The 21,128-nt window shown below is 42.2% G+C and overlaps 1 protein-coding gene across 5 annotated transcripts in view; it reads right to left on the reverse strand.

Moving 5' to 3' along the window:
* STIM1 (stromal interaction molecule 1) overlaps positions 1 to 21,128 on the reverse strand; it is a 188,081-nt gene that overhangs the window by 86,805 nt on the left and 80,148 nt on the right. Inside the window, exon 1 of one of the 5 annotated variants that reach the window (XM_089915241.1) lies at positions 1,150 to 1,891. The exons of the other annotated variants lie outside the window; for them this stretch is intronic. The gene's annotated coding sequence lies outside the window, so the exon portion shown is untranslated. Of the gene's footprint in view, positions 1 to 1,149; positions 1,892 to 21,128 lie in introns of those variants that run through there. 5 annotated transcript variants of the gene reach the window in all.

Here is a 21,128-nt window from a genome sequence, read left to right on the forward strand (position 1 = left end):
ACGGATGTGCCCAAAGTCAAAGGTCGCTGAAGAGGCACAGCAAGAGCCCGGGTCTGCTGACTCACAGGCCAGCACTTCACCTGACTGCCTTTATGCCAAGGTAACCAGACAGCTTTAGTTTCATCTTCTGGAAGCCACGGACAGTAATGCTGGTAGGAAGCACACTGAAGAAATGGCTTTATAAAAGAAAAAAGTAGATAAATAGTATGCATACAAAAGAAATAAGTACCTCCATGCAACCTTATGTTCCTCTACCTTTGTCCTGGCAAGGTGGAGCGGAAAATGGAGGGTGGGGTAAAGGGGTGGTGGGTATTGAGGAAAAGAGGAGAAAGTAGCCAAAAATTAAGGAAATGTTTCTCAGTTTCCTCACCAACGAGAGCTCTTGGCATGATTGCTTCATTCATGGACTCCTATCCACAAATTACCTATCCCCAAAAAATTGCAGTAAGTAACAACTAGTCCACAGATGAAGCACACAGCACTGAGATTAGCATAACCAACATAACACTTTCCTTCCCTTATTCCTGTTTTTATATTACTCAAAGGCACATATAATTGCCTATAAGAGCTTTTTGATCAGCATATGATATGCCCATTTAAACATTTATTGAGTACTCTTCATATATCAGGGTCTATAATCAGCACAGGGTATAAAGAGATGAATCAGACTTCATCTTTGCTCTCAAGGAGCTCAATTATAAAAGTGGGGGAGATAAGCAATTAAAACACTATGCGCTAAGTGCCATAATAGAAAGAATTGAGGTTATGCTAGGGGTCAGCAACTTCTGTAAAAAGCCAGACAGTAAACATTCAGGATTTATGGGCCATATAGTCTCTGTGGCAGCTACTTAACTATGTCATTGAGCACAAAAACAGCCACAGACAAAACATGAGTGAGAGAACTTAGCTGTGTTCCAACAAAATTTTATTTACAAAAACAGGTGGTGGGTTGGATTTGGCCCTTGGACCATACTTTGCTGACCCCTTTTCTAGAGTTCCATAGGTAGCACACCTGAAGCACATCAGATCGACAGATTTCTGACCCAAAACAAAGAAACCTAATCTTTTCATTAGCAAGTATCCACCCACAGAATGAACCTAAGTAAAGTACTTCTATTAGGCTTTTAAAAAATAATGGGAATAGTTTACCAAGCTCTAGGGACTGGGGTCTCCAGGCTGGGCACAATTGGCCTACAGCAGGTCCAAGAAATTTGGGCTTCAAGCATCAGGCTCTAGTTTGTAACCTGATCAGACAGACAGGTGACCTTTGCTGCTGGCATCATCTGGCATAGAGAAGGATTAAAGGGATTGAGGATAAGGGAGTACAAAATCTTGATGTCCCATATGGCCATAGAATCCTGTCCAGAAAAATCATGTCAGCCAAAATTCACAAATAATTCCTTCAATGAAGCATTTTCTAGGCTGTCTCTCTCTCTCCTTCCTGAGACCTTTTCTACCTTCTCTTAATACATTCCAATCTGGCAAGGTTTCCCAGACCCATCCAGAAATTACCTTAAAAGATCCACCCATTTTAGAAACACATTATTACTGCAATGAAAGAGCCCTGCACTTGGAGTCAGAACACATGTGTCAAAATCCCAGCTTCATCAGTTACAACCATATGATATTGGACAAGTTGTTTAACTTCTCTGAGCCTCCAATATCTCATTTGCAAAATAAGGATAATTAACTCTGCTGCATAGGGTTTTTGTGAGAGTTAAGCAAGACCACATTTGTTAAAACACCTAGCATAGGGCCTGCATGAAGCTGACATTTAATACATTTGTAGTCTCCTTTTTTCCTCCCAGAGCAGCAAGTGAACAGTTCCCATCTTTTGCTAACTTCAGCCACTTTCCCTCTAAGACCATAAAGAATCAAACACAGGCAGTACAGTCCAATCACATTGCTCAGAGGAACGTTCTAGGTGAGCTGGCAAGCAACTCTGACAATAGCCTGTCTTCCCACAGCATTTATATGTCTATCACTGGTAACATTTATCATACTGTGTTGTAGTTGCCTATTTAATTTGTCTTCCCCATAAGGGCTAGGGACTATGTACCCAGCAGCAAGAAAAGACCAGGTTCTTGGTAGATGCTCAGTAAATGTTTTCTGAATGAATAACTAAATATCAGCTCTACAATTATATATGGGATTTCTGTAGGCAGAAAAGAGAAGAATTTTAGGTAGAGAGAATAGTATAGGACCAAGTTTTAAATTTTTTGGTCTCAGGACTCCTTTTTACACTTAAAAATCGAAAATCCCTTGGGCTTCCCTGGTGGCACAGTGGTTGAGAGTCCGCCTGCTGATACAGGGGACACGGGTTCATGCCCCAGTCCAGGAAGATCCCACATGCCACGGAGTGGCTGGGCCCGTGAGCCATGGCCGCTGGGCCTGCGCGTCTGGAGCCCGTGCTCTGCAAAGGAAGAAGCCACAACAGTGAGAGGCCCACGTACCACAAAAAAAAAAAAAATTGAAAATCCCAAACTGTTTGATATTTACTGTATTAGAAATTAAAACATAAATCCTAATATTTAGTAATTAATTCATTTTAAAACAATAAAATCTCATATACATTAATATAAACATGTTTTAATGAAAAACAATTGTTTTCTGCAAAAAAATTCATGAGGAGAGTGGTATTGTTACACATTTTTGTAAATCTCTTTAATGTCTGACTTGATAGAAAACAGCTGTTACAGCCTCATTATATCTGTTTCCACATTCAAGGTGTTGTTTTGATTGAAGATCAAAACATAGATATGCAGTTGGAAAATGCAGGAGTATTTTAATAACCTTTCAGATAATTGTGGTCATTCTTCTCTGATACTTCACCAAAACTCAACAAGTAGGAAGTTTATTAAAGGTTAGTTACAAGGTGAAATCTGAAACTATACAGATGAACTTTTTGTACTCTATTACAATAAAATCCATTGGTCTATCTTGCACTTTGAATGGATCTTTTATCCATAGGTGATTTTTTTTTTTTGGCCGCACAGCATGCGGGATCAGATCTTAGTTCCCTGACAAGGGATTGAACCCACGCCCCCTGCAGTGGAAGCATGGAGTCTTAACCACTGGACCACCAGGTAAGTCCCTACCCATGGGTGATTTTGAAACATGATACACTAATCATTTGGAAACTAGTGATTCGATGAGTTAGGCAGAACTTCCAAATTTGACACAGTTCATTTATACAGTATCAAAATAATCACAATTATTAATATCACCACTGATTTCATCAGAAAAGCTGTAGATCTGGAGAAGCTGTCAAGTTCACAGTGGCAGATACAAGTTTTCCCAAACTCTTATTTTCAATTAAAAGCTGGAATTTTATCACTGGCAACAAATACTATCAGTTGTTTTCCTTAAAGTAGCAGACTCACTTCATTCATTTTCAAGAAGATGTCTGCCAAAAGCATAAGTCTGAGTAATTGCAATTTGTCAGTTATTCTTTCAAGTAAAACTAGTGTTCCCCGAGAAAAGGAGGTAGTTCAGCTTGCAACTCAATCACACAAATGCATTTCCTTGAGATAAACATCAGGCTCCTACATGCAGCAAAAGTGCTTTATGCATACTTCCTGTTTTATCACACAGAATACTAAAGAGACATGTATTCATGGGATACAATTTAATAAAATTAATAAATTTTTACTTCTCTATTAAAAGCTTAAAAAAAACTGAGAGGGCATGGAGGTGAGGAATGCAGTGATTATTGGCACAATTTTGTGCCACTCTTTTGACTCCTGTTAAGGTGCCAGCAGTTTTACCTACTAATTTCTTCTGCACCAACAGTGCAAAAGTACACACGATGGAAAAAGCAAATAGCATCTTAGTATTATTATTAAATGGCTTTGACCTTCTGGATCCCCACAAAGATCTTGGTGACCTCCAGTGGTCTGCAGACCACACTTTGTTAACCACTGGTGGACAAAACCACAAAGGCTTTTCCCTCATGTCCAAATCTCCTCTCCTTTCTCAAGGCAGAGCTAATCATTTACTGTTTTATGCTCCAAAGCACTCTGTACATAACTCTGTTATATTAATTCTCATGCTCTGAGTTGTTTGCATGCCACATCCAGAAAAGGGCAAGGACTAAATTTGACTCACTCTATCCTCCAGGGCCCAGTATGGCACCATCACTAATATCCACCTTGTCAAGTATGACATCAGTAAGTGCTGGCTGAACGAATGAATGCGTGAATGAATGGATTCATAACAAACCACCTCCCCAAAAGGCAACAGAATTCTTGAGGGCAACCCACCAGTTCCCACCACCAATATCCACCATCCACTTAATGCCTCTCCTCTCCCAGCACTACCGTGCAGAGCCACTACAGTTGAGCTGGACAATGGATTATCTGATGTGAGACACAAGCCTAGAGGGAAAGAAATGAGAGAAACAGCAGTCAAGGAAGAAGGTAGAGAGAAGGAGGAGAGAAGGGCACTGGTCAGACTGGTCCTCAGCGCTTGGCTGGAACCTGAGGGGAATCTGGATGGAAATGGCTAAATTTTACCAACAGGGGCCTCATCTCTGAAAATAATTTCTCCCTCTTCACCCTCCACCCCCCAGCCAGGACTGGCAGGCTTTGCAGTGACTCTGATGGGATCAGAATCCACCCTTACCCTTAGAAAGGGCTCAAAAGACTGTAAGACTGAGAGCATGAGCCCTAGGAAGACTTTCAGATTTGACCAAGGACCATGAGGTTCCAGAGATAAAACAGCCTGGAACCTAGAATGAGGATGGGGCTGGGGAGGAGGGCAGGGGACCCTCTAGACAAAAATGTGAAGGCTGAGAAGGGGAACTGGCTTGGGACATGGAACTGGCAAGAAAAGGTCCCCCCTGGAATACCGCATGTAGCAGGCCTAGCCACAGAGGAAAGAGGAGTCCTCTTTGAGGAAAGAGGATTCCTGGGCTGTGTAAAATCCAGCCTACCTGAGGGATGTTCCTTCCCCTGTTAGAACATCACGTCCTCATATCCAAGAAGAGGCCCAGCTCTTCTCAGCAGGGGGCAGGAACTGAGAAACGCTTCCCTTCTAGACAAAGCTGGCACTGGTTTCAGCTACCCAAGCAGCACTGACCCAAAAGACTTCTGACCATGCTCACTTCTCCTCAGAGGGAGAATACATAAAAAATAACCCATACAGCACCAAGAGTGAACCCTAACGTAAACCACGGGCTTTGGGTGATTACGACGTGTCGATGTAAGTTCATCCTTGGTTAAAAAAAAGAAGCACCATTCTGGTGAGAAATGTTGATAACGGGGCTGGCTATGCACGTGTGGAGGCAGGAGCTATATGGGAAATCTCTGTACCTGCCTCTCAATTCTGCTGTAATCATAAAACTGCTTTAAGAAATAAAGTCTTAAAAAAAAACATAGCCTGTAATATGTGTGTGATTGGTAGAGATTTTGTTCAATTCTTATTAGCCTGCTTTTAAAAATATTACATACGTTGATTATAATGTGAGATAATTATATTCTCACTCTAACCTGAGATTTGAATACTCCAGTAACAGTTGTTTATTTTACTTTTTTCATTTTCTCTTTTTTTAAATTAATTTTTATTGAAATATAGTTGCTTTACAATGTTGTGTTAGTTTCCACTGTACAGCAAAGTGAATCAGCTATACGTATACATATATCCCCTCTTTTTTGGATTTCCTTCCCATTTAGGTCACCACAGAGCACTGAGTAGAGTTCCCTGAGCTATGCAGTAGGTTCTCATTAGTTACCTATTTTATACATAGTGTCAATAGTGTATATGTGTCAATCCCAATCTCCCAATTCATCTCACCCCCCGCCCCGCTCCTTTCTCCCCTTGGTTTACATACGTTTGTTCTCTACATGTGTCTCTATTTCTATTTTGCAAATAAGATCATCTGTACCATTTTTCTAGATTCCACATATATGCGTTAATATACGATATTTGTTTTTCTCTTTCTGACTTACTTCTCTCTGTATGACAGTCTCTAGGTCCATCCACGTCTCTACAAATGACCCAACTTCGTCCCTTGTTACGGCTGAGTAATATTCCATTGTATATATGTACCATGTCTTCTTTAACAGTTGTTTAATTTATATTAAACATAATTAAAGAAAGTCATCAGTGGAAAAACGATAATCCATAGCATCAACTATATATAAAGCTCCAATGAGCAACATAATGAGATATACCTCTGAGTTTCAGCATTTCTGACTTTGTACCTCATGTAGGCTTAACACGGTCAGCTTACAGCTGCAGTTATCTGAGGGTATCTGAGGGCAGAGCTATGTCTTTTTCATTTTTTCATAGCACCTACTACCACCTCACACATGATATATTTGTTCATTTATTTGTTTATTGTCTGTCTCCCTCCAATAGATGTAAGGTTCACAAGCAAGGACTTTTTTTGTTTACTGCAGTATCTCCACAACGAAGAATAGCCCCCGCTCGCCGCAATTAGAGAAAGTCTGCGCGCAGCAACGAAGACCCAACGCAGCCAAAAATAAATAAATAAAATAAATAAATTTATTTAAAAAAAAAAAAGTTCAAAGTCCCTACTGTGGCCTGCGAGGCCCAGAACGATCTGCCACCTGCCACCTTTCTGGTCTCATGTCCAGCAACTCCTCCTGCTTCGTGTGACCCTTCTTTGATGTGCCAAGTTTCTTCCCTCCTTTCCACACAGCACAGTGGTTCTCAGCTCTGGCAGCATATTAGAATCACTTAAGGAGCTCTTAAACTGCTGACACGCAGCCCCCAGTATCTCTGTGGGTGAGATCTAGGTATGGGTTTGGGGTTTGGGTTGTTTTTTTTGTTTTTTCTTTAATTGAGAAATAACACACATATAGTAAAGTACATAAATAAACATAAGGATCAATTTAAAAATATATATATATGATGTGTATATATATACATATATCCATGTAACTTTCACCAAAATCCAGATACAGAACATTCCTAACACTCCAGGAAGACTCCCTCCCCTTGTCCCTCTCCAATCACTACTACCACGACCCCACAGCGGTAACCACTATTCTGACTTTCACCACCATAGATAAGTTTTGCCTTTTTTTTCGACATTTATTAAAATGGAGCATGGGGCTTCCCTGGTGGCACAGTGGTTGAGAGTCTGCCTGCCGATGCAGGGGACACGGGTTTGTGCCCCGGTCCAGGAGGATCCCACATGCGGCGGAGCGGCTGGGCCCATGAGCCATGGCCGCTGGGCCTGCGCGTCTGGAGCCTGTGCTCTGCAACGGGAGAGGCCACAACAATGAGAGGCCCGCATACCGCAAAAAAAAAAAAAAAAAATGGAGCATGGATATTTTTAGGGTACAGTTGCACACAATAAAATGCCCCCATTCTAAGTATACAGTTCTATGTGTTTGACAAACATATGCATTCATATGACCACCACCCTGATTAAGATCTAGAACACCTCCATGGTCTCAAAATGCTCCCACTTGGCTCTTCAGTGCCAACCTTCATCCCCGTCCCCACACAACCACTGATCTGATTTCTATCATTAGAAATTAGTTTTGCCTCTTCTAGAACTTCAAATAAATATAATCACAGCTCTGTACTCTTTTGTGTCTGGCTGCTTTTGTTCAGCATGATTTGAGATTCAACCATGCTGTCACGTGAATCAGTAGTTTGCTCCAATTTATTGCTGAGTAGTATTCCATTGAATGGATATACAATTTGTTTATCCATTAACCAATTTCTAGCTGTTACAAATAAAGGTTATGAACGTTAGTGTATAAGTCTATGTGTGTACACATGTTTTCATTTTTCTTGAGTGAAAATGAGTGTTTTATTCCTTGAGTTCCACTAGGGGTGGAACTGCTGGGTTAGATGACAGGGTTATGCTTAACTTTTTAAGTAACTGCCAAACTGTTTTCCAAAGCAGTTGTATCACTTTATACTCCCACCAGTAAGCACCAGTATGAAGCACCAGTCCTGTTGCTTCGTATACTCTCTTATACCTGGTGATGATGCTAATGTGAAGCCCAGGTTGAGAACCACCTTGAATTCCTTTTATATGAAAGGCTCTTCTCTTTCTTAACCTGCAAACTCTGACCCATACTGCTAGTCTCAGCTTAAATACTTTTTCTCCAAAGAATCTTCTTTGATTCATCTTCTTTCCCAAACTAGTTTAGGCCCAAATTATATTTTCTCCAAAGTACCCTATATTTTTCATTTACAACACTTTTCACAATTGTAATTATTTGTGTGATACTTTGCTTAATATCTCTCTTCTCCACTAAACTGTAAGCTCCATAGCAGCAGGAATCATGGCTATCTTCTTCGTGGCTGAATCCTAGCTTCTAGCCAAACTCTAGCACCTAGCAAAGTCCCTAGCACAACAGTTGGGCTTCAATAAACATTTGTTGAATAAACAAATGAATGCCCAAAAGAACCTGTTGCATGGAGGAGCAAATTCAGAGATGAACAAATACAGTCCTTGCTCACAGAAAGTACTAGAATGAGCATAGTATATGAGTTACAAAAACACAAAGTAGAATATGGTAAAGGGTCAAGAGACCAGAGCAACAGGAGACAGCACAGTCTGAACAACAGGTAGAAGGCAGTGGGGGCAGAAGGGAAGGCTACCTAAGCACAGCAACCCAAAAGCAAGGAGCACAGCACCTCACATGGTTTGATTTATTAAAAGAGCCAAAGTCAGAACTTCCCTGGTGGTCCAGTGGTAAGACTCCACGCTCCCAATGCGGGGGGCCTGGGTTCGATCCCTGGTCGGGGAACTAGATCCCGCGTGCATGCCACAACTAAGAGTTCGTATGCTGTAACTAAGAAGTCTGCAGGCCACAACTAAAGATCCCACATGCTGCAACTAAGATCTGGTGCAGCCTAAATAAATAAATAAATAAATAGGCCAAAGTCAAAGGGTTCTTTTTGCCAATCTTGCAAAAGCTCCTGGCATAGAATGGGAGTAACAGATAGTGGGATCTCTCATCATACTCAAACTCTAAATGGCAGAGTTGGAGGAGCTTTGGAGGGCATTAAGGGCCACTGCTCACTTTACAAGTAGAGAAGGAAACTGAGGCCATGAAATGGGGTTGTTTTGCCGTAGGTGGGCTGGCAAAATAGTGTTAGAACCAGATTAGAAGCCTCACTAACTTTTTTTAATTTATTTTATTGAAGTATGGTTGATTTACAATGTTGTGTTGATTTCTACTGTGCAGCAAAGTAATTCAGTTTTACATATATGTAATATTTTTTAATATTCTTTTCCATTACGGTTTATCATAGGATATTGAATATAGCTCCCTGTGCTCTACTGTAGGACCTTGTTGTTTATCCATTCTAGATATAATAGTTTGTATCTGCCAACCCCACACTCCCAATCCATCCATCCCCCACCCCCCTCCCGCTTGGCACATACAAGTCTGTTCTCTATATCTGTGAGTCTGTTTCTGTTTTATAGATAAGTTCATTTGTGTCATATTTTAGACTCCACATATAAGTGGTATCATATGGTATGTGTCTTTCTCTTTCTGACTTACTTCACTTAGTATGATAACCTCTAGGTCCATCCATGTTGCTGCAAATGGCATTATTTCATTTTTTATGGCTGAGTAGTATTCCATAGTACATGTACACCACATCTTCTTTATCCTTTCCTCTGTCAGTGGACATCTAGGTTATTTCCATGTCTTGGCTATTGTGAATAGTGCTGCTATGAACATAGGGGTGCATGTATCTTTTCGAATTATAGTTTTTTTCAAGATATATGCCCAGGAGTGTGGTTGCTGGATCACATGGTAGCTCTATTTTTCATTTTTTGAGGACCCTCCAAACTGTTCTCCATAGTGGCTGCACCAACTTACATTCCCAACAACAGTGCAGGAGGGTTCCCTTTTCTCCACACCCTCTTCAGCATTTGTTATTTGTAGTCTTTTTAATGATGGCCATTCTGAATGGTGAGAAGCCTCACCATCTTCTTATACCATGTCTTGTGGCAAGACTATGGTTGGGAGATCCAGATGAGCCTGTGCAACAGGGCTTCTTAGAATGACTAATTCTTACTCTCCAAGGCCAACAAACAGGGGTAGCGGGGAATGGGTTCTATTAGGTTCTGTTTGTCTATTAAGGGCAAACTCAGAAGCCCTAACTGAGCTTGTGCCATTCCCCAAGCAGGGTAAAACATAACTTCCCGGTTTTGCCTTAACTTCTTCAGTGTCTAGCACTAGCCAAAGGCCCCTTCTTCACTAGGACTTAGAAACAAAGTTAAAAAGACACTAGAGGGGCACTCAGTCACCCCTTTGTGTCCCATTTCTACCATCTTCCTCCTCTCAGTATCCTTTTCTTCAAATTTTGATCTCACAAGAAGCATCCTTCCAGAAGAAGATGGTTAATCCTTAAAGTTAGTCCCCACCAAGCAGGCCATGCCCTCAATAACTTGGGCTTCTGGTCCTTCTGGCTGTTCTGACTCCTGGTGCCTACTCCTGGGTCTCCTGCAGGGCTTTGGACCCTTGCCCATCTGCTTAACAGCCTATTTGCCTGCACTTTTAAACCTATAACCTTTCTGACTGAATTAGAAGCGTCTGACCCCAAATTCAGTGCTCACATGCTGGCATTTTAACACTCATTTATGACTTTCAAACAGCTATTTGATGAAATAGCTAGCTAAAGGCAGTGGCAGTACAAAGAGAAGTAAGACACACTTTTCTGGCCTCCAGGGTCCCCTCCATTCCTACCCCCTAATTATTAAAATATATACTGAATTACATAAGTGGTAGATGTAGGTCTTTGAATCTGATTTTCTTACACCCTGACTACTCCTAAGGATTAATTTTCTTATCTGAAAAATCAGTAAAGTCCTTTAAAATCAGTAAACCCCTATAAAAATGTCAGTCGTTCATTTGTCAGTTCTCTATTCTTTGCTTTACCTGTGAGTCTGATGTTCCCAACTACAGCAGGAGGAGTCTGATTTTTTTCAGTATCCCTTGTGTCTGGCCCTGGGCTAGGCAGCACAGTACCTGGTTCTAGCGACAACTGAAAGGTGCATACAGGTTTGGAAGATTCACTTTCTCAGCTCTGGGGTCCCACACACCACAGGTCTTTACATTCTTTACATTCTAAAGGCGTCTGTGCCAAGAAGTGTGACCGTCCCAGAGAAATTCAACACACTCTCGTTCAAAAGCCACCCCAAATTCTCTGATCTGGCGCCTGACCCAAACATTCCTGTGTCCTGGCCAGTACTTGTCAGGGTCTGAGATGGCCAAAAAAATAATTACAAACAACTCAAAACAGCTTTCTGCTAGGAAGAGTTTTCTAACAGTGCTGGGGTGGCCATCCAAGGACCAGCCCAGATAGGGACTTGGCGCAGTGCCCTGGGGAGATGGCCAACCTATTAGTGGACCCTCTAGGATTATACCCTCTGGGTTCAGAAGTGGGGCTGGCTCCCAATAATCAGTGCTTATCACAGCAGCCCCAAGAGCACAGTGATAAAGGCCTTGAAGATATAAACACTGAGGAGCCAGGCACACCACTGCATGGGGTAAAAACAATGTGGATTACTGTTTCCATAGCAACAAGAGGTTCTTCCTCAAGCCTCCCAGGCCCACTGCTGGCTGGCTTACCAGAGAACACATTCCTAGGCTCCAAAAGAGACCAAGACTAGGAGAGAACTTCTCACCATCTTTCTGCCCCATATAAGCCTCCACTCAAACAATACAAGGAAGCTAACTGGGCCCCCTTCTTATTTTCCTGAGAGAAGATAACCAAGAACACCTACTGAAAAACCTGGCAGTCAGGATGATCGTTTTAAGAACTAGGTTCGCAGCCCTTCCTTACCCGATGCAGCTCTCAGCTATGGTGGCAGAGCAATTCCCCTGAAGAGGGACTGACTATTAGGAATGAAGTATGCCTGAGCCTCCTTACAGCCCAGGCTCCCTGACCCTGCTCCCTCATCTGCACAAGCCTGATGCGATTTCTGAGGAAAGGCCTCTCTGGCAAAGCACATTCCAGCTCACAGAGAACGGAGTTCAGGTCTCAAAGTCTCTTGTCTGGGTTACTACAATAGCTTCCTCGCTGATCTCCCTGCCTCTGCTCTAGTCTCTCTTAAACTCATCCTCTACCAAAGCAGTCAGTATAATTTTTCTAAAATTCAAATCTGACTAGACCACGGTCCTGAATAAAATCCTTTTCAGGTTCCCATAAAAACCTGTACACAAATGTTCATAGAAGTTTTATGTGTAATGGCCAAAAAATGGAAGCAGGCTATATGTCCTTCAACAGGTGAATGGTTACACTCTAGTACTTACATATTACTCAGCAATAAACAGGAATGAAGTAATGATTCACATACCTTCCCTGGGTGAAGTCCCAGGGAATTATGCTGTGCAAAAAAAGCCAATTCAAAAAGGTTACAAACTCCACAATTCTATTTATATAACATTTTTTAAAGGGCAGAATTTTAAAAATGGAGGATAGAGGGGTTAGGGACACAGAAGGGCATGGGAGGGAAGGGTGTGATTACAGGACAACATGAGGGAATTCCCTGGCAGTCCAGTGGTTAGGACTTGGCGCTTTCACTGCCAAGGGCCTGGGTCGATCCCTGGTTGGGGAACTAAGAACCCCACAAGCCACTCAGCCGGCTGAAAAAGAAAAAAAAAATAGAAAGATAACATGAATGATCCTTACGGTGTTGGAACAGAACTTGGTACACACACACATACACACACACACACACACACACACACACACAAATACATGTAAAAGTGAGGAAATATGAACAAGAACAGTGGATTGTGTTAATGTCAATATTCTGATTGTGATATTATACTACAGTTTTTCAAAATGTTACTGTGGGGGAAACTACACAAAGTTTCCCAGTGATCTCTATATTATTTCTTTTTTTTTTTTTTTTTTTTGCGGTACACGGGCCTCTCACTGTTGTGGCCTCTCCTGTTGCGGAGCACAGGCTCCGGACGCACAGGCTCAGCGGTCATGGCTCACGGACCCAGCCGCTCCGCGGCATGTGGGATCTTCCCAGACCGGGGCACGAACCCGTGTCCCCTGCATCGGCAGGTGGACTCTCAACCACTGCGCCACCAGGGAAGCCCTTACATTATTTCTTAAAACTTCAGATAAAGCTATAATTATCTCAATAAAAATTCTAATTTAAAAACAAAATCCTTTGCAGGGCTCCCAAATTCCTACAACAGTGATTCCTAACTTTTTTTCAATGAGTAATTCAAAAAAGCTCCATATAATAATGGTTGTACTTTTAGTATCCACCAACTGAAAAATGATAGTGGAAATAATATGGATTCATGAGACACCCCTCAAGGACCCTTTTCAGGGCTTCAGATCCCCAAGACTGGAAACCCCTGGCCCATATAATGAATATAAATGAACAAAGCATACAAGGCTTTTCAAGAGGTGGTCCCTTCCGAGTTCTCTAGCCTTACCCCATGCCACTCACTCACACATACCCCACGCTCTCACCGCACTAAACCACATGCAATTCCATAAATACACAAGATTCACTTTGCGGCTTTGTACACGATGTACCCTCTGCCTGCAATATCCTTGCCCCATTCTATGCCTGACTAACTCCTACTCAAGTTTCAAGATTCTACTCAGGATTTTTCTAATTCCTCCAAGAAGTCTTCTCTGCACCGAAACTCCTAGGGTTAGATTAGAAGCCCCTCTTCTGTGCTCTCATATTCCCTGTGCTTCCCTCTATCACACTTAGACCAATTACTCAACCTCTCGATGCCCCATTTCATTTTATTTATTTATTTATTTTTGGCCACGCCTCACAGCTTCTGGGATCCTAGTTCCCCAATCAGGGATCAAACCCGGGCCCCCTGGAAGTGCACAGTCCTAACCACTGCACTGCCAGTGAAGTCCCCTCATTTCGTTATCTTAAAATAAATAGAAAATAATATGTACCTATCTCATAAAGTTGTGCAAATTAAATGAGTTAATACATCTAAAGTACTTTAAATAGAGCATGGCACACAGTAAGCGTTTGATTACTACCAAGTTGTTTTTGTTCTAATTGTCTGTCTAACCACTACAGTAAAAGATACAAGCAGGAATCAGTATTTGCATCCATCTCTAGGTCTATGGTAGGTGCCTGATCAATATTTGGGAAAAGAATTAAGGGATCTAAGTTTGAGGTAAGGAGGTAGAATTTAAGTCAATGGTAGCACGGGGGATCTAGAAAATTGGGAATTACTACTAAGAGCAAGAGGTAAGTATAGGGTGCAAGCAAGGAATAAGATAGCCATCTCAGAAAGATAAGCACTATTACACATTACTGAGAACTTGGGTGAATAAACACACTGAGAACTGCTAAATTATACATATCTCCTAACCTGGCTTTGACTGTACTCAATTATTATGAAGAACTCCTTTGATTTGTCATTGTAACTTGTTAACATTGAGCTGAAAAAGTTGCTTAACCTTTTGGAGGCACTGTTTCCTCATCTGTAAAATGTGGCATAATAACACAATTTTCTAAGTATTTAAGATTATGCAAGAAAACTACCTAGCCCATTGATTGAAGTAAAACTAGTTTGGTCTGGATAAATGTTATGTCTTCCCCTTGACTCAAAAAAAATGTTTTTCTCTTAAAAGTTTGAAAATATATCCCTTGAATAATAACTACCTAGCTGATGGGAGAATGAGATGTATGTGAAACCGACCTATACAAAGTGCCAGCTTGACAAAGGGTGTAGACGGGTACCTAGAATTACTCTCCCCTCAGCTCCTCATGTTTAATGGAGACTTGCTGGCCCTTCAAGGCCCAGGGAAAGTCCATCTCCACCAGGAAACCTTCTTGAACCACTACAGCCCCTATGAGTCTCCCCTTCTGAGGTCAGAGCACTGAACCCAGTCTGGTCCAGGCACCACCTCATAAGGTTTCTTCTAATCATAATTGAATTATGTCCCCCACGTGGCCTGTTAGCTCCTCTGGAGTGGGACTTGACTGTCTTGCTGCTATCTCCACAAGAACAGAATTAAGGACATTCTAACTGCCTAAGGGAGAAAGGGAGGATGAACATGACAAGAACTATGCAGCAACTTCTACATATGGTGTCTCTTTACAACTCTGTGAAGGTGGTACCTTTATTATCCCCAATATAAGATGAGGAAACTGAGGCCCAGATATACTACATGACTTACTCAAGTCACATAAATGGTGAAAGTAGGGCTGGAACTGGGATACTATCTATCTCCAGAGTCTTCATAATAATAAGTGCCTATTGGTATCTGCCTGGTTACCAACCATATAGCTGATTTGTTAGGCAATTCGGTCACACCAGCCTCCCATCTCAACTCCTCTTTGCTGCCAGTTTGGGCCCGAGACAGTTGTTTGACTTTCTTTCTTCCTCTTATTTTGTCCCACATAGGAAATGCGAAGGGAGCTCCCCTGTGTCCCTTCCAGGTTGGAGTATGTGGAAGAAACAGGCTAAACCAAGGGCCCTTCAGGGGTAATAAAAAGGGAGGCAAATATTCATATCCTATAATATCAGAGCCAGAAAGACTCACTAGTTAAATTCTCTGGTTTTACAGATGAGGATGTTGAACCCTAAAAGGCAAGGTCATTTGCCTAAGGTCACACAGCTGAATGGAGACTGAAACCCTGTCTCCCAGCTCCCAAATTAGCGCTCATTTTGGTCTACCCTGCACCAGGCCATGGAGACAGAACTGGAGTATGAACTGTCAGGCCTGTCACTAAGCAAAAAAGCCAAACACTGTAAACACAGGAAATGGGCTGGGGTGAGGTTCAGAGGGCGTAGCAACCTTTGCCAAGTTAGAAGTGTTCACGGGTTTCCTGTCCACAGCTGTTAACTGTCACAGAAACGCTCCAGAAAGTAATACAAGGCAGAGAAAAAGGAAATGACTGAGGCTTAGAATTGACTATAAATTATTCAGGCCAACCCACTTAGTTTTACAGATGAGGAAGCTAAGACCTCCAAAAAAAGAAAAATGACGTGTCCAAACTCACACCATAGAATTTAAGGACCCTTAGAAACCACTTACGTGGTTCAAATCTTTCACTTTAATGATGAGCTGTCTGAGACCCAGAAAGGGAAAGAGGCTTGCCCAGTGTCACACAGCTAGACTGGGTCAGAGGCAGCACTGGAACCCGGGTCTTCTACCTCACAGGCCAGTATGCTTCCCACTAGTTAGAGTGAATAAGATAAAGGGGTTTGCCTCAGATGATCTGAGTGCTGTTTTGGTCTCGGAAAAAATACATGTCAGGAAATTGAAAATAAGCAGAATATACTAACAGCTAATGAAGAATGACAAGGACCATACAGAGCAAGCTTAAAGGAGCCAAAACCAAAGTGGTCTGGTTGCTTAAGACACTTTGGGAAACTAAGAGGCAGAAAAATATTTTGGCTATTCTAGGAACTTAAAATCCAAATAAGAACAAGTAGGGAAGGCAGACAGAAAAGGCCGGAAACCCTAAGGGAAATCCCAAGGTACTGCTTCCTTCTTCCGTCCTAGGCCAAAATATCCAGAAAACATCACCGCAGGAGCAACCCTGGGTTCAGCAGGCCACTATGGGGTACTATAAAATCAGCAGATTCCCGGGCCCCACATGCCACACAGCTGGCAGGTGTGGTGGGGAACTACATTTACACAATTCCTGGCAGTTCATATATATTCAATCCTCACATCAGCCCTGCATGACAAGGATCATGATTGCCATTTTTATTTATTTATTTATTTATTTATTTATTTATTGGCTGAGTTGGGTCTTCGTTGCAGCCCATGGGCTTTCTCTAGTTGTGGTGAGCGGGGGCTACTCTTCATTGCGGTACGCGGGCTTCTCATTGCAGTGGCTTCTTTTGCTGCGGAGCATGGGCTCTAGGCGCTCAGGCTTCAGTAGTTGTGGTGCGCAGGCTTCAGTAGTTGTGGCACACGGGCTCAGTAGTTGTGGCGCACAGGCTTAGTTGCTCTGCAGCATGTGGGATCTTCCCGGACCAGGGATCGAACCTGTGTCCCCTGCATTGGCAGGCGGATTCTTAACCACTGCGCCACCAGGGAAGTCCCATGATTGTCATTTAACAGATGTGGAAACTAGGGTTTAGAGAAGACAAGTCTCTTGTTCACAATCGTAAAGTTAGTATTGTATATGGCAAATACAGTATTCAAACATAAACTCTCATTCCAGAAATTCTTAGCAAATGCCTGCTGTTTCAATCCTGTGGAACAGGGCTAGGGATACAGTGAGGAAATAGATATAGTGCCCAGCCTACAGGAGTTCCAATCAGGGATTAGAGAGTTAAGTAATAATTATTATAACAATATAGAACATTTTTGAATGCTTACCATATGCCAGGTGCTATTCTAAGCTCTCCACATATACTGCTGCATTTAATTCCCACAGTAATTTAGTGAGGTAGTTACTTTTCTTTTCTTTTTTTTGGCTACACCACGCAGCTTGCAGGATTTTAGCTCCCCAACCAGGGATTACACCCGGGCCACAGTAGTGAAAGCACTGAGTCCTAACCACTGGACCACCAGGGAATCCCAAGGTAGTTACTATTATTCTCCTCATGTACAGGTAGGAAACTAAGGCACAGAGAGATTAAGTAACTTGCTCAAGAGCACACAGCCAGTAAGTTGTAAAAGTAAGGATTCAAACCCAGGCAGCTTGACTCTAGAGCCTATACTCTTTTCTTTTTTTTTTTTTTTTAATTTACACAGGTATAGTTTATTTACAATGTTGCATTAATTTTACTTTACAGCTAATTGATTCAGTTATATATACATTCTTTTTCACATTCTTTTCAATTATGGTTTATCACAGCATATTGAATATAGTTCCCTGGGCTATACAGTAGGACCTTGTCGTTTATCCATATAATAGTTTGCATCTGCTAATCCCAAACTTCCAAGCCATCCCTCTCCCACACCCACCACCCCTTGGCAACCACAAGTCTATTCTCTATGTCTGTGTGTCTGTTTTGTATATAAGTTCACTTGTGTCATATTTTAGATTCCACATATAAGTGATATCATATGGTATTTGTCTTTCTCTTTCTGACTTACCTCAGTATGATAATCTCTAGGTCCATCCATGTTGTTGTAAATGGCGTTATTTCATTCTTTTTTATGGCTGAGTAATATTCCATTGTATATATGTACTACATCTTCTTTATCCATCCATCTTTTGATGGACATTTAGGTTGTTTCAATGTCTTGGCTATTGTGCATACTGCAACTATGAACATAGGGGTGCATTATTTTTTGAATTATAGTTTTATCTGGATATATTCCCAGGAGTGAGATTGCTGGACCATACGGCAACTCTGTTTTTAGTTTTTTAAGAAACCTCCATACTGTTTTTCATAGTGGCTGCACCAATTTACATTTCCACCAACAGTGTAGGAGGGTTCCCACTTTAGAGCTTATACTCTTTTTAAAAAAATATTTATTTTATTTATTTATTTATCTATCTATTTATTTATTTATTTGGCTGTGTTGGGTCTTAGTTGCAGCACACGGGATATTCGTTGAGGCATGAGGGATCTTTCGTTGCGACATGCGGGCTCTTCGTTATGGTTGTGGCGTGCGGGTTTTCTCTTTAGTTGTGGCACGTGGGCTCTATAGTTTTGCAGCACGCGGGCTCTCTAGTTGAGACCTGCAAGCTCAGTAATTGTGGCACGCGGGCTTAGTTGCCCCTCGGCACGTAGGATCTTAGTTCCCCAACCAGGGATCGAACCCATGTCCCCTGCATTGGAAGGCGGATTCTTTACCACTGGACCACCAGGGAAGCCCCAGAGCCTATACTCTTAATAGCCACTTCCAAACAGGCAATGGCAAGACACTCTGGTGAGGGCTCTGATAGAGGGAGGCCGGAGGCAATGGAGGGCCTTGCTGGGACAACTGTAATGAAGAATGACTATCTAGAGGCTAGAAAGCACAGAAAGGTCAGAGGAACCTGAGCATCGAGGACTGGGCTACAATAGTTGATTGCTCCAGAGACAGGAAGTCTCTGGTGAGAAAAGATGAAAGGGTGACCAGAGTCATTTTCCTCTTCTCCTGCTCTGATCAGGGCACCATTACCTCTGTTCTGCAGAGCTTTCTCATCCAACATCTCACCAATCCTCACTACAGTCAAGGGAATCAGGCAGGGCAGAGACTCCCAATTCCCACTTGACAAATGAGAAAAATGAGACCAATAGAGCAGCAGTGATTTGTCCTAGATATGAGGTGGCGGCAGAAGAAAGTCAAGTCTCTTGACTTCTGCTCTTTCTACTAATCTACTCTGACTCTATATCACAAAAAGGAAAATTCAAAACATTGTATTTAGGAAGAGTTTAAAACTCTAGATTTCTCTGACCATTCTCTTTTCATTTTACCATCACTCCCACCACTCCACCCCCTCCACCCCGCACCATACATGCACACAGAGTTCTTAAACTCTGCTTACATATACCCATGCTCCCTCCCTCGATGCCTGAAAGTCAGCGATTCAATCAGTGAGTTAATCAACCACAAAGCCTTGGCTGCCATGTCCTCAGGGAAACATTCCCCTCCACCAGCTCTTCCTCAGCATACAGATCTTTAAATAGCAATTAAAGAAAAGAGAGGAATGCTGAAAAAGGAAAGGTCAGGGAGAAACACCCTATGAGGGGAGAACATCTTAAACGATTCTTTAGTCTGCACAGAGACATCATATTTAGCCCCAGCCTGAGGTCCACCCACAAAATCAACTCAGTTGGGGTCTTGAATTTTTAATAAGGAAAAGTACTAAAACTCCATCATTAAATCATTCATTCTTTCTTTCTTTCTTTATGATTGATGTTTACCTTGCATACAACTTAGGTGTTAGAGCCACACGCACTCACACACACACAACCTCTGCCTTCAAAAAGCTTAACTTTTAGTTTATGCTCCATTGTTGTAGATGAAGCCATTTTTTACTAATTCATTTGCTTCTATCATTTATGTGAGTTTTATATATACAAGTGATAATTTGTGTTTTTCAAGTCTTAGTAATATGACTATGGGAGTTACACGGAGAGGAAGAATGAAGGAAAGGCGTGTTTGTTCTTTGATATATTTTTTCATCTATTCCGGAAGATTTTCTTTTTAGAAACTTGAGTTGGCCTGAGGCTCTTTTGGAAAGAGCTATGTTCAGCAGTAAATAATCTTTTTTTTCCCTTTAATTAATTAATTAATTAATTAATTGGCTGTGTTGGGTCTTCATTGCTGCACGCGGGCTTTCTCTAGTTGCAGCGAGCGAGGGCTACTCTTTGTTGCAGTGAGCAGGCTTCTCATTGAGGAGGCTTCTCTTGTTGCGGAGCACAGGCTCTAGGCATGCGGGCTTCAGTAGTTATGGCACACAGACTCAGTAGTTGTGGCTCGTGGGCTCTAGAGCAGAGGCTCAGTAGTTGTGGCGCACGGGCTTAGTTGCTCCATGGCATGTGGGATCTTCCCGGACCAGAGCTCGAACCCGTGTCCCCTGCATTGGCAGGCAGATCCTTAACCACTACGCCACCAGGGAAGTCCCAATAATCTCTTTTTATTAAAAAAGAAAAATCAATAGCTTTACCAGAAAAACAAAAACAAAACCTTACCTTCTAGTGGAGAAGGCAGGCAATCAGGATACAAGGAAAGAGCTATAATCAAGGGATATACCACGTTCTGTGGAAGCAAGATGACTAATTCTCCTTTAAGGGTCAGGGAAAGGCTTCCCAGAGAAGATTGGCTTGGCCATTGGCTTGGCCTTAGAGAATATGGAACATCTAGATGCTAGAATGCTGAGCCTGCACAGACAGGGCAGGAGAGGTCTCTAAGGGCAGACTAAACAGCCCTAGGTTGGGAATTTCCTGGCAGTGGTTAGGACCCTGTGCTTCCACTTCTGAGGGCCCGGGTTTGATCCCCTGTCTGGGAACTAAGATCCCGCAAGCTCCTTGGCACGGCCATAAAAAAAAAAAAGAGTAGTCCTAGGTTCCTAGCAGAGGAGTTGGCCTTGGGATAAAAGAAATATGTCATGGCCCTGGTTGTTTCAAAAATTATATTACCCCTCTGGGGCATCTGCTCCAGGTAAAGTTCATCAGACTCTGTAACAGACCAAACTCTACCTGCACTCAAACAGACCCAAAGCTCTGAGCATAAGCTCTGAGACTCTACAAGAGACTTCTCTATCT

This window comes from Delphinapterus leucas, chromosome 7 (assembly GCF_059928025.1).
Source record: "Delphinapterus leucas isolate spDelLeu-1000000601 "Yukka" chromosome 7, BTC_Dleu_Yukka2, whole genome shotgun sequence".
Lineage (NCBI taxonomy): Eukaryota > Metazoa > Chordata > Mammalia > Artiodactyla > Monodontidae > Delphinapterus > Delphinapterus leucas.